This window comes from Balaenoptera physalus, assembly GCF_965194825.1.
Source record: "Balaenoptera physalus genome assembly, chromosome: X".
Classification (NCBI taxonomy): domain Eukaryota; kingdom Metazoa; phylum Chordata; class Mammalia; order Artiodactyla; family Balaenopteridae; genus Balaenoptera; species Balaenoptera physalus.
In genome coordinates this window covers 82,215,529-82,235,974 of record NC_138903.1, presented here as the reverse complement: position 1 = coordinate 82,235,974, position 20,446 = coordinate 82,215,529, and positions in this window count along the sequence as shown.

Genomic DNA, 20,446 nt, shown 5'->3' with positions numbered 1-20,446 from the left:
CCTCCCTTACACTAAACTCTCCAGTCCCACTTGTCCTTTTTCTGATTCTCAACATTCCAAACTTGTTCTCTTTTAAGAGCTTTTTCCCTTCTTATTTTTCTACTTGAGATGCTTTTCTACCAGGTAAACTCCTTGTTCAACCCATCCATGAAGGTCTCAGCTCTAATGAAACTTCCTAAAGCAGAACTTCCTTGACAACCTGATCTAAATTTGTCTCCTAATCCATCCCTTCTCCATACCATATTATTTTTTTACAGAGTCCTGTTCTTTTCCACAGAAGTCTTATCACAATATTTATTTATGTATTCATTTCCTACTAGATTGTATGCTCCATAAAGACAAAACCCTATATTTATTAATCACCCCCTTATAATATGTACATAGGCATATTTAAAAAAAATGTCCACTGTATAAATAATTTTTATTTTTTAATGAGGAAAGTGTCAACTTAACTTTATTTCCCCCCCCTTAATTCATTACTTCCTTCCATAAATGTTATCCTTTCTCTTGAATCTTTAATTATCTTCCTTCCCCTCTGTCATGCATAGGCTCAGGTTACCTTTAACAACACAAAATTTAAACTTTACTTCTTCTTGTCAAGACATGCCTTTATTTCTCAGCCTCTGCCCTCAGATTCATGGATTGCCCTGAATTCACAGTTACTTTGTCCATCCCCAAGTTAGTTCATTCAATAGAGCTGGGTTTCTGTCTTGGCCTATGTTTGTTAATTCTCACAGATGATTTTTTTTTCTGTCAAATTCTTATTCTAGTACTGGGGTCTGCCACATCTTTAGTTCACTGACTAGTCTCCCTGCTGTTTCCACTTACCTGTAAAAAAGTACCCTACCTTTGCTAGAACTGGAGACTTACATATTTGCTCAGTCTAGGGCCTAAGAAATGAGGATTTTGTCCTTTTCTTTTCATGGAAAAATGTGCTGTATAAGTGCTGACCACTTCCCTCAGGACCAATTGTTTCAAAAATTGATATTGTGATTTCAGTAGGTTACACAATTAACCTCACCACCAGCCCATTAATCCTGTTCTCATAAACTCCAGCCTGTCTCTGACTTCTTGTTCACCCAAAGTTCTTTAAAAATAGTACGCAATCATTCTCTCTATTTTGGCAACATCAATCCACCCAAATTCTGTGTAATCTGATTCCTTCCTCTACATCAGTACTAAAGCTATCGTCTGGAATGATCTCCAAATGATAAAACCAATTCCTTAGTCCTCATTAAAATTGATTTCTCTGCAGTAGTTGACTAACCAACTTGTTTTTATTGAAATGTTCTTAAACTTTGTGACCATTCATTACTGTTTTTTCTCTCACCTTTCAACTGAGCTTTATGTTGTTTTTCTAATAACTCCTTTTTTCTCCTGCTCTTTAAATATAAGGTGCTGTCCTTGATTTTATTTCACTTGCTCCTTAGAGAATTAATTCATCTCAATATCTTAATTATTACATCTATGTGAAGTTTATATACTTAGTTAAAAAACCTCTCTGGGACATTCTTCTCATATTTCTCTTTGATAGCTGACTATTCATATTTTGATGTTCCAAGACCTCATTCTCAACATGCCAAAAAGCTGAACCCATAATCAAAGCCCCAAACCTCATTTCTTTTAATAGTTACCATTGCTTTTTTCAGTCTTGAAACTTCAGAATTATTTTTGTCTTTCTACATCACTCCCTACATCCAACTATCCAATAAGTATTATCAATTTTTCCATTACAGTGTTTCTCACATAAGACTTTATAGCCAGAGTACATTCCAGAAACCCAGTTCAATCTTTCATAACATATGCATGAACTATACAAGTATCTACTTAATTGTTTCCTTCATTTCAATAATATTTGCTCCTGGGCAGTAATCTCCAAATAGAAATTAAATAACCCAAAATTATTCAAATGGCCCACTAGAATTCAAGACAGAAACTCATAGATTTGATTTATATAATTTGATGTCCTAAAACTCAGAAAGAAATTTATTTTTACCAACATTTAACATATATGTTGACACTGGCCTCGAACTCAATTCATAAGTATATGTTTATTTGACAAGGCTGCGAGGCATGTTATCTTGAAGAAGGAGACGAAGTATCACAATAAGGAGGGGTTGGTGCCTTCACTCTTCATTTTTCTTCAGCTTTTATTAGATATTGTGGTTTACTCATTCCAGTTCAGTGGATTTAAATATTACATTATCAATTTTTAAGGAAATGAATAATCAAACATTGGCCAAAGGCCCTAAAAATATGTTGGGTATGAAACTGAAGATTGAAAATTATATTAATATTTCAGATACAAATAGATTATATGAAAATGCAGCAGGCGCTTCTAAAAGCAGCACTTCTTTTCGTCTCATTGCAAGGTAAAAATGACAATAATTAGATCAGATATAAGAAATCATCCAAATGTTGCTAATGTTAGCAAAAATATTTAAATTTATATTTATATCCATTACTGTTAATGATGATGTGTATGTGCTTTGAGATCGTGGCTAGTGCTAATGCAAAACATCACAGTAAGAAATACATTGTAAAGTAATATTTATATCATTTAAATTTTGAATATATTTTATAATATACGTAAGTAGTACAACAGGAAATGTATATACTTTATAACCAAATAATTAGCTATATATCAGAAAGTACATAATCAAATAGTTTTTATTGATAAGAGTGTATGACCAACAAAATAGAGACCACTGTTCTAGTACATCTTTCATTTCACAAGTTGATTATTCTTTATGAAACACTATTTAAGTCCTGCCACTTCCATGTTAAAAGTCTCCAAAATTTTCCCATTGTTTATTGAATAAAGTATAACAAACACTTTAGCAAGGCTTCTAGTGTCTAGTTCCAGCTAATATTTCCGCCTTTTTTTAAAAAACATTTTCCATCAATTTGTTGCATGTTGGAAATCAACTATTAAGCCAAATCTGCCCCCATAGGCCTTGATAATTTGATGTTCCCACTATTAAGTTGCATAGGATTATTTTAAAATTATTTATTTCATTGACAAAAGTCATGTTTCTCAGAAACATCTGAATTTTTGACTTGTTTTAAATATCAAAAATGTGCCAACACTGGGCTTTTAGTCTTGAATGGCAACAGGAAGCTGGAGCTGAGTAGCAGATGTTCCCTTTGAACTAAACCTGTATTCTCCAGGTCATCAAATTTGCAAACTCTCTCCTTTGTCTCTGTAACTCTAAGGCCAAGTGTTAATTGATATTTCTCACCACGTTTTTTCTGTGGTAAAACAAATATACACAAAGATTGCAGTGTGTTTTAAGAGAAATGAAAGAGAGTACATATGTATATGGAAGAGAAGAATTTCCTGTCATATAGGCTTTTGTATCTCTTAGCACCTACTTCAGATGAACTTAGATAACTCAACATTACATGAAACACATTTAGACTTCTCATTCTTGTGTTTTTATTCATGCTGTTTTCTCTACCCAGGAACTTTCCTCTTTATCCTTAAAAACTAAAAAATCTATGTAATACTTCTGTTTTTTTTATTATAGATACTTAGATCCTCCAAGTGACCATTCAGTTCTATAACAACTAAAACTTTGCAAGATATTAGTTAGGAGACATTGAAGGTCTCACAAAAGGTATAGAAAGGTCCCAAGTAGTCCTCACCCTTAAATAAGAAAAGAAAAAAGGAGATCATCAGTTAAGACAGAAACAACAAAGAACTGTGGTCCATCTAGAGCCAGAACCAAAAAAGCAGGTGGGAGGGTCACAGATGCCTGAGGCAGAGTTGCTCTCTGAAAACTAACCTCTAGGCTGCATGGTAAAAGGTAAACCTGCACTTAGGCTCTGAGGGGAGACCCTATAGGGAAGGCTTATTGATTCTAGTTCAATGGTCTAAATAACTGCTAGAAATGGAAAAGTAAATCATTTCTGCAGGAATGGTTCCCCATCTCCATTTAGAACCCCAAACAATTAACAGGTAGTTAAGTCGTATCAATCAAAGATCATAACACATAAAAGAAAACAAACAACTATTACAGAAAATAAGTGGAGGGGGAAAAAAAGCTCATAAATTTAGAGCTCTAAGGACTTCAGTTATTGGATTACTCAGATATAGAATATAGAACAGCTATGCATATAATGGTTAAAAAAATAAAGGACACAATCACAAAAGTCACCAATCAACTCTATAATATTGGAAATTGACATACAACTTCAAAACACAAATGGAACTCCTAAATATAAAAAATAATATAATTACTCAAATTTAAAAAAAAAACAACACGTCTGACAGGAGAAACAGCAGAATAGATAACTAAAAGCAGAATTAAAGAAGTGAAAGATGCACCAGTAGAAATTACCCAAATAACAGCTCAGAAAAACAAGGATATGGCAAATTTTAAAAAAAGATGTGAAAGTGTATGGAGATTTGAACTTAAATGTCTTGCATAAGTCTAATAAAAATCACAAAAGGAGAGAATAGAGATAATTGAAGGGGAGACAATATTTAAGGAGATAATGGCTGAAAAATTTTCCAGAACTGATAAAAACAAGAATGTATAGGTCTAGAAACCACAGCATATCCAAGCATCCAGAAAGAAGGCCAGAACATCTAAAAAGAAACAATAATTATAATTACAACAACATCTTAACAAAATATTGAAGCTAGAATACAGTGAAGTCATATCTTCAAAGTTCTGAGACAAAATAACTCGACCTGGATTATCATACCATGTTAGACTTTTAGCAATTGCTCTAAATGAATCTTTTCTTCCTATAACCATGTTCTTGTATAGTCCTCTCCCACATTAACTCTAGGGTTGGTCTTGTGAAATGTTTTGACCCATAACACATTATCAGATTTGAGGCTTAAAAGCCCTTGGGAATTGGAGCTTAGCTTCTTGCTCCTGGGAATTCAACCTCTATAATATGAAGAAGTCTAGGATAGTTTACTGAAAGATGAAAACATGTGGACTCATTCCAACTGAGGTCCTCCTAGATCAATTGTGGCAAAATAATACCCTTCCACCCGACCAAAGATGTCCACGTCCTAATCTATGAAATATGTGAATATGTTACCTTACAAAGTAAAAGGGACTTTGCATTCAGATGTGACTAAGTTAAAGTCCTTGAGTGGAGATATCCTGAATTATCTGGGTGAGCCTAATGTCATCACAAGGATCCTTAAAAGAGTCAGAGAAACAGGTAAGACAACAAAAGTGGAGATGAGAGAGAGAGAAAGAAAAAGAGAGAGAGAGAGATTTGAAGATCCTACACTGCTACATTTCTGGCTTTGAAGACAGAGGAAAGGGCCACAAGCCAAGGAATGCAGGCAGCCTCTAGAAGCTGGAAAAGGTAAGGAAATAGATTCTTCCCTAGAGCCTCCTGAAGGACTGCATCTCCACCAACACATTGATTTTAGCCCAGTAAGATCCATTTTGGATTTATTATGATGTAATAAATTGGGGTGATTTTAAATTACTAAGTTTGTATTAATTTTTACAACAACAGTGTGAAATTAATACATAAGTATTTCTCAATCAGAGACAATTTTGCTTACAAGGTGACATTTGTGTGGAGACATTTTTGGTTGTCACAACTCTGGAAGTTCCATCATCATCTAAAAGATAGAGGCAATGGATACTGCTAAATATCTCATAATATTTAGGAAAGCCCCATGAAACACAGAGTTATCCCATTCAAAACGTCAATACTGTTGAGGTTTGTTAACCTTACCCTAGACCAACAAGCTCATGCTGATCCACAAGCTGAATATAGTCACATGAATGAGCCCCAGACGGGACCAGCAGAAGAACCATCCAGTTGAACACAGACTAAATTGAAGACTCAAAGTCAACACCAAATAAAATAAATGGTGGGACTTCCCTGGCAGTCCAATGATTAAGACTTCGCCTTCCAATGCAGGGGGTGCGGGTCCGATCACTGGTCAGGGAGCTAAAATTCCACATGCCTCACGGCCAAGAAACCAAAACATAAAACAGAAACAATATTGTAACAAATTCAATAAAGACTTTAAAAATGGTCCACATCAAAAAAAAAATCTTAAAAAAAATGTTTTGCTATATAGCAGTAGATAACTGATACACACCAGGAAATCAGTATATGAGAAAATAGAGTGGAAAAAGACACTTTCAGATGAATAAAAAGTGAGACTACCAACAAGAGACCTGTACTAAATTAACTCCTTAAGAATGAACAAATGATGTCAGAAGAATAGTCTGAGATGCATAATGGTGAGCACATAAGTAAAATGTTAAACAGGTATGTAAATCCAAAGTTTTCTTTATAAATTAATAAAAATAATTTATAACATATGGTGTTAGAAAACAACAGAAAATTTGACTATTAAGATGAGTTTGGACTTGTTCCCTTCTCTTCATTTTTTTTTTTTGGAAGAGTTTAAGTAGGAATGGTGTTAATTCTTCTTTAAAAGTGTGTTAGAATTCACCAGTGAAACCATCTGATCCTGGGATTTTTTTTTAGAGATGTTTTTGATTACTGATTCAGTATCCCTGCTAGTTATAGGTTTGTTCAGATTTTCTGTGTCCTCATGATTCAGCCTTGGTAAGTTATGTGTTCTTAGGAATTTGTCCATTTCATCAGTGCCCTTCTAAGAAGAGACAAGAGAGAGCTTGCTTCCTCTCTCTCTCTCTCTCTCTCTCTCTCTCTCTCTCTCTGCCATGTGAAGATACAAGAAGACATTCCATAGCAAACCAGGAAGAGGGCCCCTCCAGAAATCAAATTGCCTGGAACCTTAATTTTGGACTTCCCAGGCTTCAGAAATGTGAGCAATAAATATCTGTTGTTTTAGCCACTCAGTCATTGGAATTTTTGTATAGCAGCCCAAAATAACTAAGACATGGTTGTTCCTCAAAAAATTAAAGATAAAATTATCATATGACCCAGCAATTCCACTTATGGGTATATACTCAAAAAAGCTTGAAAGTAAGATCTAGAAGAGATATTTGTACATCCATGACATTGGCAGCATTATTCACAGTTACCAAATGTGGAAGCAACCCAAGTGTCCATCTATGGATGAATGGATGAACAAGATATGACATATACATTCAGTTACAAATTGGATATATGTACAAAAGAAAAATAAAGATCTAAATAAATGAAGATATATTCATTGTTCATGGACAGGGAGATGCAGTTTTATTAAGATATCAATTGTTACTACTTCACCTATAGATTCAACGCAATCCCAATCAAAATCCCAGCTTATTTTGTTGATATCCACAAACTGATTCCAAAGTTTATATGGAGAGGCAAAAGACCCAAAATAGCCAATAAAATATTGAGGAATAACAAAGTCAGAGGCATGAAACTACTCAACTTCAGGACTTACTATAAAGCCATAGCAATCAAGACAGTGCAGTACTGATGAAACAATAGACAAATAGATCAATGGAAGAGAACAGACAGTCCAGAAATAGAGCAACCAAATATAGTCAACTGACTTTTGACAAAGTTGCAAAGGCAATAAAATGAAGAAAAGCGTGTCTTTTCAACAAGTGGTATTGGAACAACTGGACACCCACATGCAAGAAATAATAATTATTATTATAAAAATTTACTCAAAATGGATCATAGGCCTAAATGTAAAATGCAAAATTATAAAACTCCTAAAAGGTAACATAGGAGTACATTTAGATTACCTTGAGTTTGCCAGTGACTTTTTAGACACAAAACCAACAGTACAATCCATTGAAAGAAATAACTGATAAGCTGGACTTCATTAAAATTAAAATCTTCTGCTCTGTGAAAGACAGTGTCAAGAGAATGAGAAGACAAGTCACAGTCTTGTCTTCACAAATCCAATAAGACAGATATTTAATTTTTTTTATTATTATTTTTTGATCAGTCATCAATTTTATACACATCATTGTACACATGTCAATCCCAATCGCCCAATTCAGCACACCACCATCCCCACCCCACCGCAGTTTTCCCCCCTTGGTGTCCATACGTTTGTTCTCTACTTCTGTGTCTCAAATTCTGCCTTGCAAACCGGTTCATCTGTACCATTTTTCTAGGTTCCACATACATGCGTTAATATACGATATTTGTTTTTCTCTTTCTGACTTACTTCACTCTGTATGACAGTCTCTAGATCCATCCACGTCTCAACAAATGACCCAATTTCGTTCCTTTTTATGGCTGAGTAATATTCCATTGTATATATGTACCACTTCTTCTTTATCCATTCGTCTGTTGATGAGCATTTAGGTTGCTTCCATGTCCTGGCTATTGTAAATAGTGCTGCAATGAACATTGGGGTGCATGTGTCTTTTTGAATTACAGTTTTCTCTGGGTATATGCCCAGTAGTGGGATTGCTGGGTCATATGGTAATTCTATTTTTAGTTTTTTAAGGAACCTCCATACTGTTCTCCATAGTGGCTGTATCAGTTTACATTCCCACCAACAGTGCAAGAGGGTTCCCTGTTCTCCACACCCTTTCCAGCATTTGTTGTCTGTAGATTTTCTGATGATGCCCATTCTAACTGGTGTGAGGTGATACCTCATTGTAGTTTTGATTTGCATTTCTCTAATAATTAGTGATGTTGAGCAGCTTTTCATGTGCTTCTTGGCCATCTGTATTTCTTCTTTGAAGAAATGTCTATTTAGGTCTTCTGCCCATTTTTGGATTGGGTGGTTTGTTTTATTAATATTGAGCTGCATGAGCTGTTTATATATTTTGGAGATTAATCCTCTGTCCGTGATTCATTTGCAAATATTCTCTCCCATTCTGAGGGTTGTCTTTTCGTCTTGTTTATGGTTTCCTTTGCTGTGCAAAAGCTTTGAAGTTTCATTAGGTCCCATTTGTCTATTTTTGTTTTTATTTCCATTACTCAAGGAGGTGGATCAAAAAAGATCTTGCTGTGATTTATGTCAAAGAGTGTTCTTCCTATGTTTTCCTCTAAGAGTTTTATAGTGTCTAGTCTTACATTTAGGTCTCTAATCCACTTTGAGTTAATTTTTGTGTATGGTGTTAGGGAGTATTCCAATTTCATTCTTTTACATGAAGCTGTCCAGTTTTCCCAGCACCACTTATTGAAGAGACTGTCTTTTCTCCATTGTATATCTTTGCCTACTTTGTCATAGATTAGTTGGCCATAGGTGCGTGGGTTTATCTCTGGGCTTTCTATCTTGTTCCATTGATCTATGTTTCTGTTCTTGTGCCAGTACCATATTGTCTTGATTACTGTAGCTTTGTAGTATAGTCTGAAGTCAGGGAGTCTGATTCTTCCAGCTCTGTTTTTTTCCCTCAAGACGGCTTTGGCTATTCAGGGTTTTTTGTGTCGCCATACAAATTTTAAGATGATTTGTTCTAGTTCCGTAAAAAATGCCATTGGTAATTTGATAGGGATTGCATTGAATCGGTAGATTGCTTTGGGTAGTATAGTCATTTTCACAATATTGATTCTTCCAATCCAAGAACATGGTATATCTCTCCATCTGTTGGTATCATCTTTAATTTCTTTCATCAGTGTCTTATAGTTTTCTGCATACAGGTCTTTTGTCTCCCTAGGTAGGTTTATTCCTAGGTATTTTATTCTTTTTGTTGCAATGGTAAATGGGAGTGTTTCCATAATTTCTCTTTCACAGTTTTCATCATTAGTGTATAGGAATGCAAGAGATTTCTGTGCATTCATTTTGTATCCTGCAACTTTACCAAATTCATTGATCAGCTCTAGTAGTTTTCTGGTGGCATTTTTAGGATTCTTTATGTATAGTATCATGTCATCTGCAAACAGTGACAATTTTACTTTTTCTTTTCCAATTTGTATTCCTTTTATTTCTTTTTCTTCTATGATTGCCATTGCTAGGACTTCCAGAACTATGTTGAATAATAGTGGTGAGAGTGGACATCCTTGTCTCGTTCCTGATCTTAGAGGAAATGCTTTCAGTTTTTCACCATTGAGAATGATGTTTGCTGTGGGTTTGTCATATATGGCCTTTATTATGTTGAGGTAGGTTCCCTCTACACCCACTTTCTGGAGAGTTTTTATCATAAATGGGTGTTGAATTTTGTCAAAAGCATTTTCTGCATCTATGAGATGATCATATGGTTTTTATTCTTCAATTTGTTAATATGGTGTATCACATTGATTGATTTGCGTATATTGAAGAATCCTTGCATCCCTGGGATAAATCCCACTTGATCGTGGTGTATGATCCTTTTAATGTGATGTTGGATTCTGTTTGCTAGTATTTTGTTGAGGATTCTTGCATCTATATTCTTCAGTGATATTGGCCTGTAATTTTCTTTTTTTGTAGTGTCTTTGTCTGGTTTTGGTATCAGGGTGATGGTGGCCTCACAGAATGAGTTTGGGAGTGTTCCTTCCTCTGCAAATTTTTGGAGGAGTTTAAGAAGGATATGTGTTAGCTCTTCTCTAAATGTTTGATAGAATTCACCTGTGAAGCCATCTGGTCCTGGACTTTTGTTTGTTGGAAGATTTTTAATCACAGTTTCAATTTCATTACTTGTGATTGGTCTGTTCATATTTTCTGTTTCTTCCTGGTTCAGTCTTGGAAGGTTATACCTTTCTAAGAATTTGTCCATTTCTTCCAGGTTGTCCATTTTATCGGCATAGAGTTGCTTGTAGTAGTCTCTTAGGATGCTTTGTATTTCTGTGGTGTCTGCTGTAACTTCTCCTTCTCCATTTCTGATTTTATTGATTTGAGTCCTCTCCCTCTTTTTCTTGATGATTCTGGCTAATGGCTTATCAATTTTGTTTATCTTCTCAAAGAACCAACTTTTAGTTTTATTGATCTTTGCTATTGTTTTCTTTGTTTCTATTTCATTGATTTCTGCTCTGATCTTTATGATTTCTTTCCTTCTGCTAACTTTGGGTTTTGTTTTTCTTCTTTCTCTAGTTTCTTTAGGTGTAAGGTTAGATTGTTTACTTGAGATTTTTCTTGTTTCTTGAGGTAGGCTTGTATAGCTATAAACTTCCCTCTTAGAACTGCTTTCGCTGCATCCCATAGGTTTTGGGTCATCGTGTTTTCATTGTCATTTGTCTCTAGGTATTTTTTATTTCCTCTTTGATTTCTTCAGTGATCTCTTGGTTATTTAGTAACGTATTGTTTAGCCTCCATGTGTTTGTCTTTTTTATGTTTTTTTCCCTGTAATTCATTTCTAATCTCATAGCGTTGTGGTCAGAAAAGATTCTTGATATGATTTCAATTTTCTTAAATTTACTGAGGCTTGATTTGTGAACCAAGATATGATCTATCCTGGAGAATGTTCCGTGCGTACTTGAGAAGAACGTGTAATCTGCTGTTTTTGGATGGAATGTCCTATATATATCAATTAAATCTACCTGGTCTATTGTGTCATTTAAAGTTTCTGTTTCCTTATTTATTTTTATTTTGGATGATCTGTCCATTGGTGTAAGTGAGGTGTTAAATTCCCCCACTATGATTGTGTTACTGTCAATTTCCTCTTTTATAGCTGTTAGCAGTTGCCTTATGTATTGAGGTGCTCCTATGTTGGGTGCATATATATTTATAATTGTTATATCTTCTTCTTGGATTGATCCCTTGATCATTATGTAGTGTCCTTCCTTGTCTCTTGTAACATTCTTTATTTTAAAGTCTATTTTACCTGATATGAGTATAGCTACTCCAGCTTTCTTTTGATTTCCATTTGCATGGAATATCTTTTCCATCCCCTCACTTTCAGTCTGTATGTGTCCCTAGGTCTAAAGTGGGTCTCTTGTAGACAGCATATAGATGGGTCTTGTTTTTGTATCCATTCAGCCAGTCTATGTCTTTTGGTTGGGGCATTTAATCCATTCACGTTTAAGGTAATTATCCATATGTATGTTCCTATGACCATTTTCTTAATTGTTTTGGGTTTGTTTTTGTAGGTCCTTTTCTTCTCTTGTGTTTCCCACTTAGAGAAATTCCTTTAGCATTTGTTGTAGAGCTGGTTTGGTGGTGCTGTATTCTCTTAGCTTTTGCTTGTCTGTAAAGCTTTTGATTTCTCCATCAAATCTAAATGAGATCCTTGCCGGGTAGAGTAATCTTGGTTGTAGGTTCTTCCCTTTCATCACTTTAAGTATATCATGCCACTCCCTTCTGGCTTGCAGAGTTTCTGCTGAGAAATCAGCTGTTAATCTTATGGGAGTTCCCTTGTATGTTATTTGTCATTTTTCCCTTGCTGCTTTCAATAATTTTTCTTTGTCTTTAATTTTTGCCACTTTGATTACTATGTGTCTCGGCGTGTTTCTCCTTGGGTTTATCCTGTATGGGACTCTCTGCGCTTCCTGGACTTGGGTGGCTATTTCCTTTCCCATGTTAGGGAAGTTTTTGACTATAATCTCTTCAAATATTTTCTCTGGTCCTTTCTCTCTCTCCTCACCTTCTGGGACACATATAATGCGAATGTTGTTGCGTTTAATGTTGTCCCAGAGGTCTCTTAGGCTGTCTTCATTTCTTTTCATTCTTTTTTCTTTAGTCTGTTCCGCAGCAGTGAATTCCACCATTCTGTCTTCCAGGTCATTTATCCGTTCTTCTGCCTCAGTTATTCTGCTATTGATTCCTTCTAGTGTAGTTTTCATTTCAGTTATTGTATTGGTCATCTCTGGTTGTTTGTTCTTTAATTCTTCTAGGTCTTTGTTAATCATTTCTTGCATCTTCTCAATCTTTGCCTCCATTCTTATTCCGAGGTCCTGGATCATCTTCACCATCATTATTCTGAATTCTTTTTCTGGAAGGTTGCCTATCTCCACTTCATTTAGTTGTTTTTCTGGGGTTTTTTCTTGTTCCTTCATCTGGTACATAGCCCTCTGCCTTTTCATCTTGTCTATCTTTCTGTAACTGTGGTTTTTGGTCCACAGGCTGCAGGATTGTAGTTTTTCTTGCTTCTGCTGTCTGCCCTCTGGTGGTTGAGGCTATCTAAAAGGCTTGATGGGAGGCTCTGGTGGTGGGTAGAGCTGACTGTTGCTGTGGTGGTCAGAGCTCAGTAAAACTTTAATCCACTTGACTGTTGATGGGTGGGGCTGGGTTCCCTCCATGTTGGTTGTTTTGCCTGAGGCAACCCAACACTGGAGCCTACCTGGGCTCTTTGGTGGGGCTAATGACAGACTCTTGGTGGGTTCACGCCAAGGAGTACTTCCCAGAACTTCTGCTGCCAGTGTCCTTGTCCCCACGGTGAAACAGAGCCACCCCCTGCCTCTGCAGGAGACCTTCCAACACTAGCAGCTAGGTCTGGTTCAGTCTCCCCCGGGGTCACTGTTCCTTCCCCTGGGTCCCAATGCATACACTATTTGGTGTGTGCCCTCCAAGAGTGGGGTCTCTGTTTCCCCCAGTCCTGTTGGAGTCCTGCAATCAATTCCCACTAAGCTTCAAAGTCTGATTCTCTATGAATTCCTCCTCCCGTTGCTGGACCCCCAGGTTGGGAAGCCTGACATGGGGCTCAGAACCTTCACTCCAGTGGGTAGACTTCTGTGGTACAAGTGTTCACCAGTCTCTGAGTCACCCACCCAGCAGTTATGAGATTTGATTTTACTCTGATTGCGCCCCTTCTACCGTCTCATTGTGGCTTCTCCTTTGTCTTTGGATGTGGGTATCTTTTTTGGTGAGTTCCAGTGTCTTCCTAAGACAGATATTTTAATCCTTTAATAATTTATTGCTTGGTCCCATTCTATGTTTCTAACTTTCATAGATTTCTCATCAGAATTAGTTTGGAATATGGAAAACAAAAATTAATAATAAATTATAATAATTACTATTTAGTGAATCTTAAGTATTTCACTTTATTCTAAGAATAAGATATGTCACTACTAATATAAATTTTTTTTGAAAATAAATTCATCAGATCTTTCTAAGCCTGGAAGATATACCATCTATACTAATGACTCTACCAGTTAACCAGGCACTGAGGGACAGATTAGCTAGTCATATGACACTGAGAACCCATCTGTCACTCTAATATGACAATGTCTTTGGAGCCCATAGTAGATCCCACAGAGATTAGAGAGAAAGATTGAGTTAAACCTGAGAAAATTTTAGAAAAGCCACACTATCCCTAGAGATTCTGTAATGGTGGTTCCGGTGCTGATATGAAGGCCCCAATACGTCAGATATGCCTGAAGTATTTGAAGTTTCTTTGATAATTTTTATAGTGTGGACAGAATTCTTGATTTTATGATGACTTTATGAAGTCTAGAGCATTCTATACTTATGGAAGAGAGGATCAGTGTCTTTACAGGTATTGCATGTAACCCAGCACCAATTTATACCATGCAATAATGAATAATCATTTGAGGCAGTAATTCCAAGTAGCACATTTTAATGCCTTTCAATACTTTATTATCATAATGTTCCTCTTGTGTCTTAAAGAAATTGTACTCGCCATGGATATTTCTATTTAAAATATAAAAAAAACAAAAAAACAAAAAAACTTTGTTTTCGCATTTACCCACCTGCATTTGTTCTAAATGAGAATAACTGATTTTAGGTACATGTGAAAAATACTTAGGTTGAAGCTGGATTTTATTAAAATTACAAATTTCTGCTCTGTAAAATATAATGTCAAAAGGATTAGAAGACAAGCCACACATGGGGATAAAATAAAATTAAAAAAAAAACATATCTTATAAAGGATTTGCATCCAAAGTATACAAACTCTTAAAAATTAACTAGAAAATGAACAACTCAATTAAAAATTGGGCAAAATATTAGAACAGACAAGTTACTAAAGAAGATATACAGATGAAAAATATGAATGTGAAAAGATGTGCCACATCATCTCATCAAAGATTTGAAAATAAAATGAGATACCACTACACACCTATTAAAATGGCCAAAGTCCAGAAAAATGACTCCACCAAATGCTGGTGAGGATGTGGAGTTAGAGGAACTCTCATACCTTGCTGATGGGAATGCAAAATGATATAAATGCTTCAGAAGACAGTTTAGCAGATTCTCATAAAATTTAACATTCTCTTATCATATGATTCAGCAATCATGTTCCTTGGTGTTTACCCAAATGACTGAAAACTTATGCCAATTTAAAAACCTGTAAATGAATATTTATAGCATCTTTATTCATAATTGCTAACACTTGGAACCCATCAAGATGTGCTTCAGTGGGTAAATGGATAAACTCTGGTATATCTAAACAATGGAGTATTATTCAGCACTATAGAGAAATGAGCTATCAAGATATACAAAGACATGGAGGAAAATTAAATGCACAATACCAAGTTAAGAAAGTTAAATTTAAAGGGCTAAATACTGTATGATTCCAACTATAAGACATTCTGGAAAAGAAAAAAAACTATGGGAAAATAAAAAGATCAGTGGTTGCTAGGGGTGGGGAGAAGGGATGAATGAATAAGCAAAGCAGAGAAAAATTTTAAGGCAGCAAAACTTGTTTTGTATGATATTATAATGGTGGTTAATTATCATTGTTCTTTTGTCCAAACTCATAGAATGTACATCAAGAGTGAACGCTAATGAAACTATGGACTTTGGCTAATAATGACATGTCAATGTAGATTCATTAATTGTAAGAAATGTACCACTCTGGTATGGTATGTTGATAGTAGGGAAGGCTATGTTTGTTGGGGGGGAAAGTGGTATATGCAAATTCTGTGTACTTTCTCTTTCTTAGTTTTGCTATTAACCTGAAGCTTATTCAAATCAAAGTATATTTAGGTGGAGCAAACACAAAATAACTCATGTGCCATTAATAAATATGTTGTTTAATCTCCAAATTTTTGAGGGTTTTCCAGCTCTGTTTACGTTATTGGTTTTCAGTTTCATTCCTTTGTGGTATGAGAATGTACATGGTATGATTTTTATTTTTTTAAACTTATTAAGGTGTTTTTTGGCCAATAATGTCATCTATCTTGGTGAATATTCTATATGACCTTCAGAAGAATATATATTCTGCCATTGTTGAATGGAATGTTCTAAGTGTCAACTTGATCAAGTTGATTGATAGTACTATACAAGTCAACTATATCCTTACTGATATTCTGTCTGCTTGATATATCAATTACAAAAGGAAGTGTTGAAGTCTCCAACCATAATAGAGGATTTGTCTATATATCCCTTTAGTTCTATCAGATTTGGGCTTATGTATTTGGACATAGTTTTTAGGTGCATGCACATTTAAGATTTGTGTTTTCTTGCATATGTGACCCACTTATTATTATGTAATATATTTCTTTATCCTTGGTAATTTTCATTGTACTGAAGTCTACTTTGTTTTAAATTACCATATCTATTCCAGCTTTCTTTTGCTTAGAATTAGCATGGTTTACCTTTTCCCAATTCTTCCTTTTAACTTAAGTCTTTAAATTTAATGTATCTTTATGGTACATAACATATAGCTGTGTTTTTTTATTTCACACTATCTATGTATTTTAATAGGTGCATTTAGATCATTCACATTTAAAATGATTATTAATATTATTGAATTAATATTTATCATGTTTATGGCTGTCTTCAATTAATGTATTTGTTTTTGTTTATTTTGTACCCTCTTTTTCTGCCTTCCCTAATTAATTAAAAATTTTTTAAATTGAAGTACAGCTAATTTACAGTATTATATTAGTTTCAGGTATACAAACATAATGATTAAATATTTTATAGATTATACTCAATTTAAAGTTATTACAAAACAAGGGCTACACTTCCCTGTGTTGTACAATACATTCTTGTTGCTTATCTATTTTATACATTGTAGTTTGTACCTCTCAATCCCATACTCTATCTTGCCCCTCTCTCCTTCCTTCTCCCCATTGGTAAGGACTAGTTTGTTCTCTATATATGTGAGCCTGTTTATGTTTTGTTACATACATTTGTTTTATTTTTTAGATTCCACATATAAGTGATAACATAGAGTATTTGCCTTTCTCTGTCATCTATTTCACTAATCGTAATACTCTAGGTCAATCCACATTGTTGCAAATGGCAGAATTTCATTCCTTTTTATGGCTGAGTGTATATACATATATACATATGTATATATATACAAATATGTATATATGTATATCACATCTTCTTTATCCATTCATATGTTGATAGACACTTAACTTGCTTACATATCTTGGCTATTGTAAATAATGCTGCTATGAACATTGGGGTGTATGTATCTTTTTGAATTACTGTTTTCATTTTCTTTGGATATATACCCAGGAGTGGAATTGCCAGATAATTTGGTAGTTCTATTTTTAGTTTTTTAAGGAACTTCCATATTGTTTTCCACAGTGGCTGCACCAATTTACATTCCCACCAAAAGTGTACAAAGGTTCCCTTTTCTTCACATCCTCACCAATATGTGTTATTTGTAGACTTCTGATGAAAGTCATTCTGACAGGTGAGTTGATATCTCATTGTGGTTTTGATTTGCATTTCTCTAATGGTTAGAGATGCTAAGCATTTTTTCATGTGCTTGTTATTCATCTGTATGTCTTCTTTGGAAAAATGTTTATCAGGTCTTCTGCCCATTTTTTAATTGGGTTGTTTGTTTTTTGGATGTTGAGTTGGATGAGCTGTTTATATATTTTGGATATTAACCCCTTATCGGTCATGCCATTTGCAAATATTTTCTTCCATTCAGTAGGTTTTTCCTTTCATATTGTGGATGGTTTACTTTGCTGTGCAAAAATTTGTAAGTTTAAGTCCTATTTGTTTATTTCTGCTTTTATTTCTTTTGCTTTAGGACACATGTGCAAAATACTGCTATGATTTATGTCAAAGAGTGTTCTGTCTATGCTCTTTTCTAGTTTTATGGTTCAGAGCTTACATTTAGGTCTTTAATCCACTTTGAGTTTATTTTTGTATTTGGCGTGAGGAAGTATTCTAATCTCATATTTTACATGTAACTATCTGGTTTTCACACTACCAATTATTGAAGAAACTGTCTTTTCTCCATTGTATATTCTTTCCCCTTTTGTCATAGATTAATTGACCATAGGTGGTTAGGTTTATCTCTGTGCTCTCTATTCTGTTCCATTGATTTCTGTTTTTGTGCCATCTTCTGTTTCTAATATTGTTTGATAGACAGCTTTCAGCCAGTATCTAGTGCTCTTTTTGTTGCTGTGTGTCTCTGACCATGTTCTACTGGGTCAGAAAACTGCTTCTTGAAGTGGATCCTGCTACCTAAAGTCTTGGCACTACCCAGTCCAGGTTCCAGTGAGGCCAATGTGAACATTACATTTTAAAGCTTTTATAACCTTTGTTACTCTAGCCTTTGGATTCTTGATTATATGGCCTTCATCTACGATAACAGCTGACCATTCCAAACTGCTAAGTTCATCCAGACACAAGTACAGTATTTCATAAGTTGTTATAGCAATTTCACATTTCCTCTGCTTTACACAAATCGGTTCATTGTCTTTTTTGTTACCATGTAAAATAGTGATTCTGAAATATCCCCAGGTGTCCAATTCATCCTTCCAGTTGTAGAGAGGACAGAAAAAGGGGCAACTATTAAGAACATATTTTTGCTATAAGAGAAGGAGTGCTCCTTTTTCATACTTTGTAGTAAAACCTCTGGCATTTTATTTTCAATATCTTCATGAGTTCTCTTTTTATGCAAAACTGCCACCAAAAATGAAATAGCCTGTACTGTTTTTCCAAGTCCCATATCATCACCAAGAATACTCTATCCTCCTTGGATGAAGTGTCCATAGATAAACTGGACTCCTTCCCTTTGGTAGTCTGTCAAATACCCATTAATAGTATAAGGAATAGAGTTTCCATCTTCAGATAAGAGAAAGCAACAGCAGATGATGGAAATTTTCTGTCTAGGAAATAAGGTTTTTCCAAATCTTCATCATCAAATATAAAATTCCTGAAGCAATCTTTAACAGTTTTTACTTCTTGAAATCTTTTGAGAAGTACTTTCCTTTCTTGAAAATCTGAATATAAGATGATGCAAATGACTTCCCATTTTCATCCACAGTGTTAGATTTTATGAAGTTTTATGAAGTGATAGATTTTTATAAAGTTTTTCATTATCTGGAGAAGAGGTAAGACATCTTTCTCCTGGATGTCATGTATTTGCCAGTGGTTTCCACACCTGGTTTCTGGGCAGAAGGATCCGTCTGGCCAGGGGGAGGGGCCTGGCAGCTTGGTTGCATTTAGCCCCAGGCTGGGCAGGAGGATGAAAAGGAGGAGGCCAGTGGGAGTATGGGGGCCAATATCACTTCCTGCTGCCCTCTATACAGTGCCCCCCCCACGTGGTCTATTGCCATGTGACAGAGGCAACAAAGGAGGGGCCCGAGGGGATGAAGGGAGAAAGGATAGTGGCTTCCGAGACAGCCACAGAGCCAAAGTATGCTGTGGAAGCTGACAAGGCAGCACTCACCTAATCCTCTAGAGTTCTGCCACTGGTGGAGGACAACAGGTGGGCAAGTCAACCCCCTACCCACCCTTTCAGTGTTGGGCCTCCCTTTACAGCACACTGCAACTTCCCAATTCTGAAATGTTTGTTAGAATTCACCAGTGAAACCATTGAGCCCTGGGATTTTTGTTGGAAGGTTGTTAATTACTGATTCAATTTCTTTACTGGTAATTTGTCTGTTCATATTTTCTATTTCTTCATGATTCAGTTTTGATAGGTTTTATGTTTCTAGGTATTTATTCATTTCTTCCAGACTGTACAATTTGTTGGCATATAATTATTCATAGTAGTCTCCTACAGCCCTTTGTATTTATGTGGTATAGGTTGTAATGTCTCCTCTTTCATATATAATTGAATTTATTTGTCTTCTTTTTTCCTTGGTAATCTAGCTAATAGTTTGTCTATTTTGTTTATGCTTTCAAAAACTAATTCCTAGTGTCATTGATCTTTTCTATTCTCTTTTTGTCTCTAATTTATTTCCACTCTGATCTTTATTTCTTTCCTTCTGTTAATTTTGGTCTTAGTTTGTTCTTTTTCTAGTTCCCTGATATGTAAAATTAGGTTTACTTTGGCTCTTTCTTGTTTTTTTTGTTTGTTTGTGGTTTTTTTGGCTTTACAAGCTTTATTTCTCCTTCAATTCAGAGTTCTTGATTTGTCTATCACTGATATCTTAAAATTAAGAAGTCACATTCTGTTTTATAATGTTACTAACAATTTAAAAAGATTACTTTTTTTTTAAGATTTTTAGAAGTTTCGTGTAATGTCTGAAACATTTATATTAACATATTTCCATACAAATAACCCAAAGAAAGTTTAATATTAGTTGTTTTTTGTTTGTTTGTTTGTTTATACTGCAGGTTCTTATTAGGCATCAATTTTATACACATCAGTGTATACATGTCAATACCAATCGCCCAATTCAACACACCACCATCCCCACCCCACTGCAGTTTTCCCCCTTGGTGTCCATACGTTTGTTCTCTACATCTGTGTCTCAACTTCTGCCCTGCAAACTGGTTCATCTGTACCAATTTTCTAGGATCCACATACATGCATTAATATAC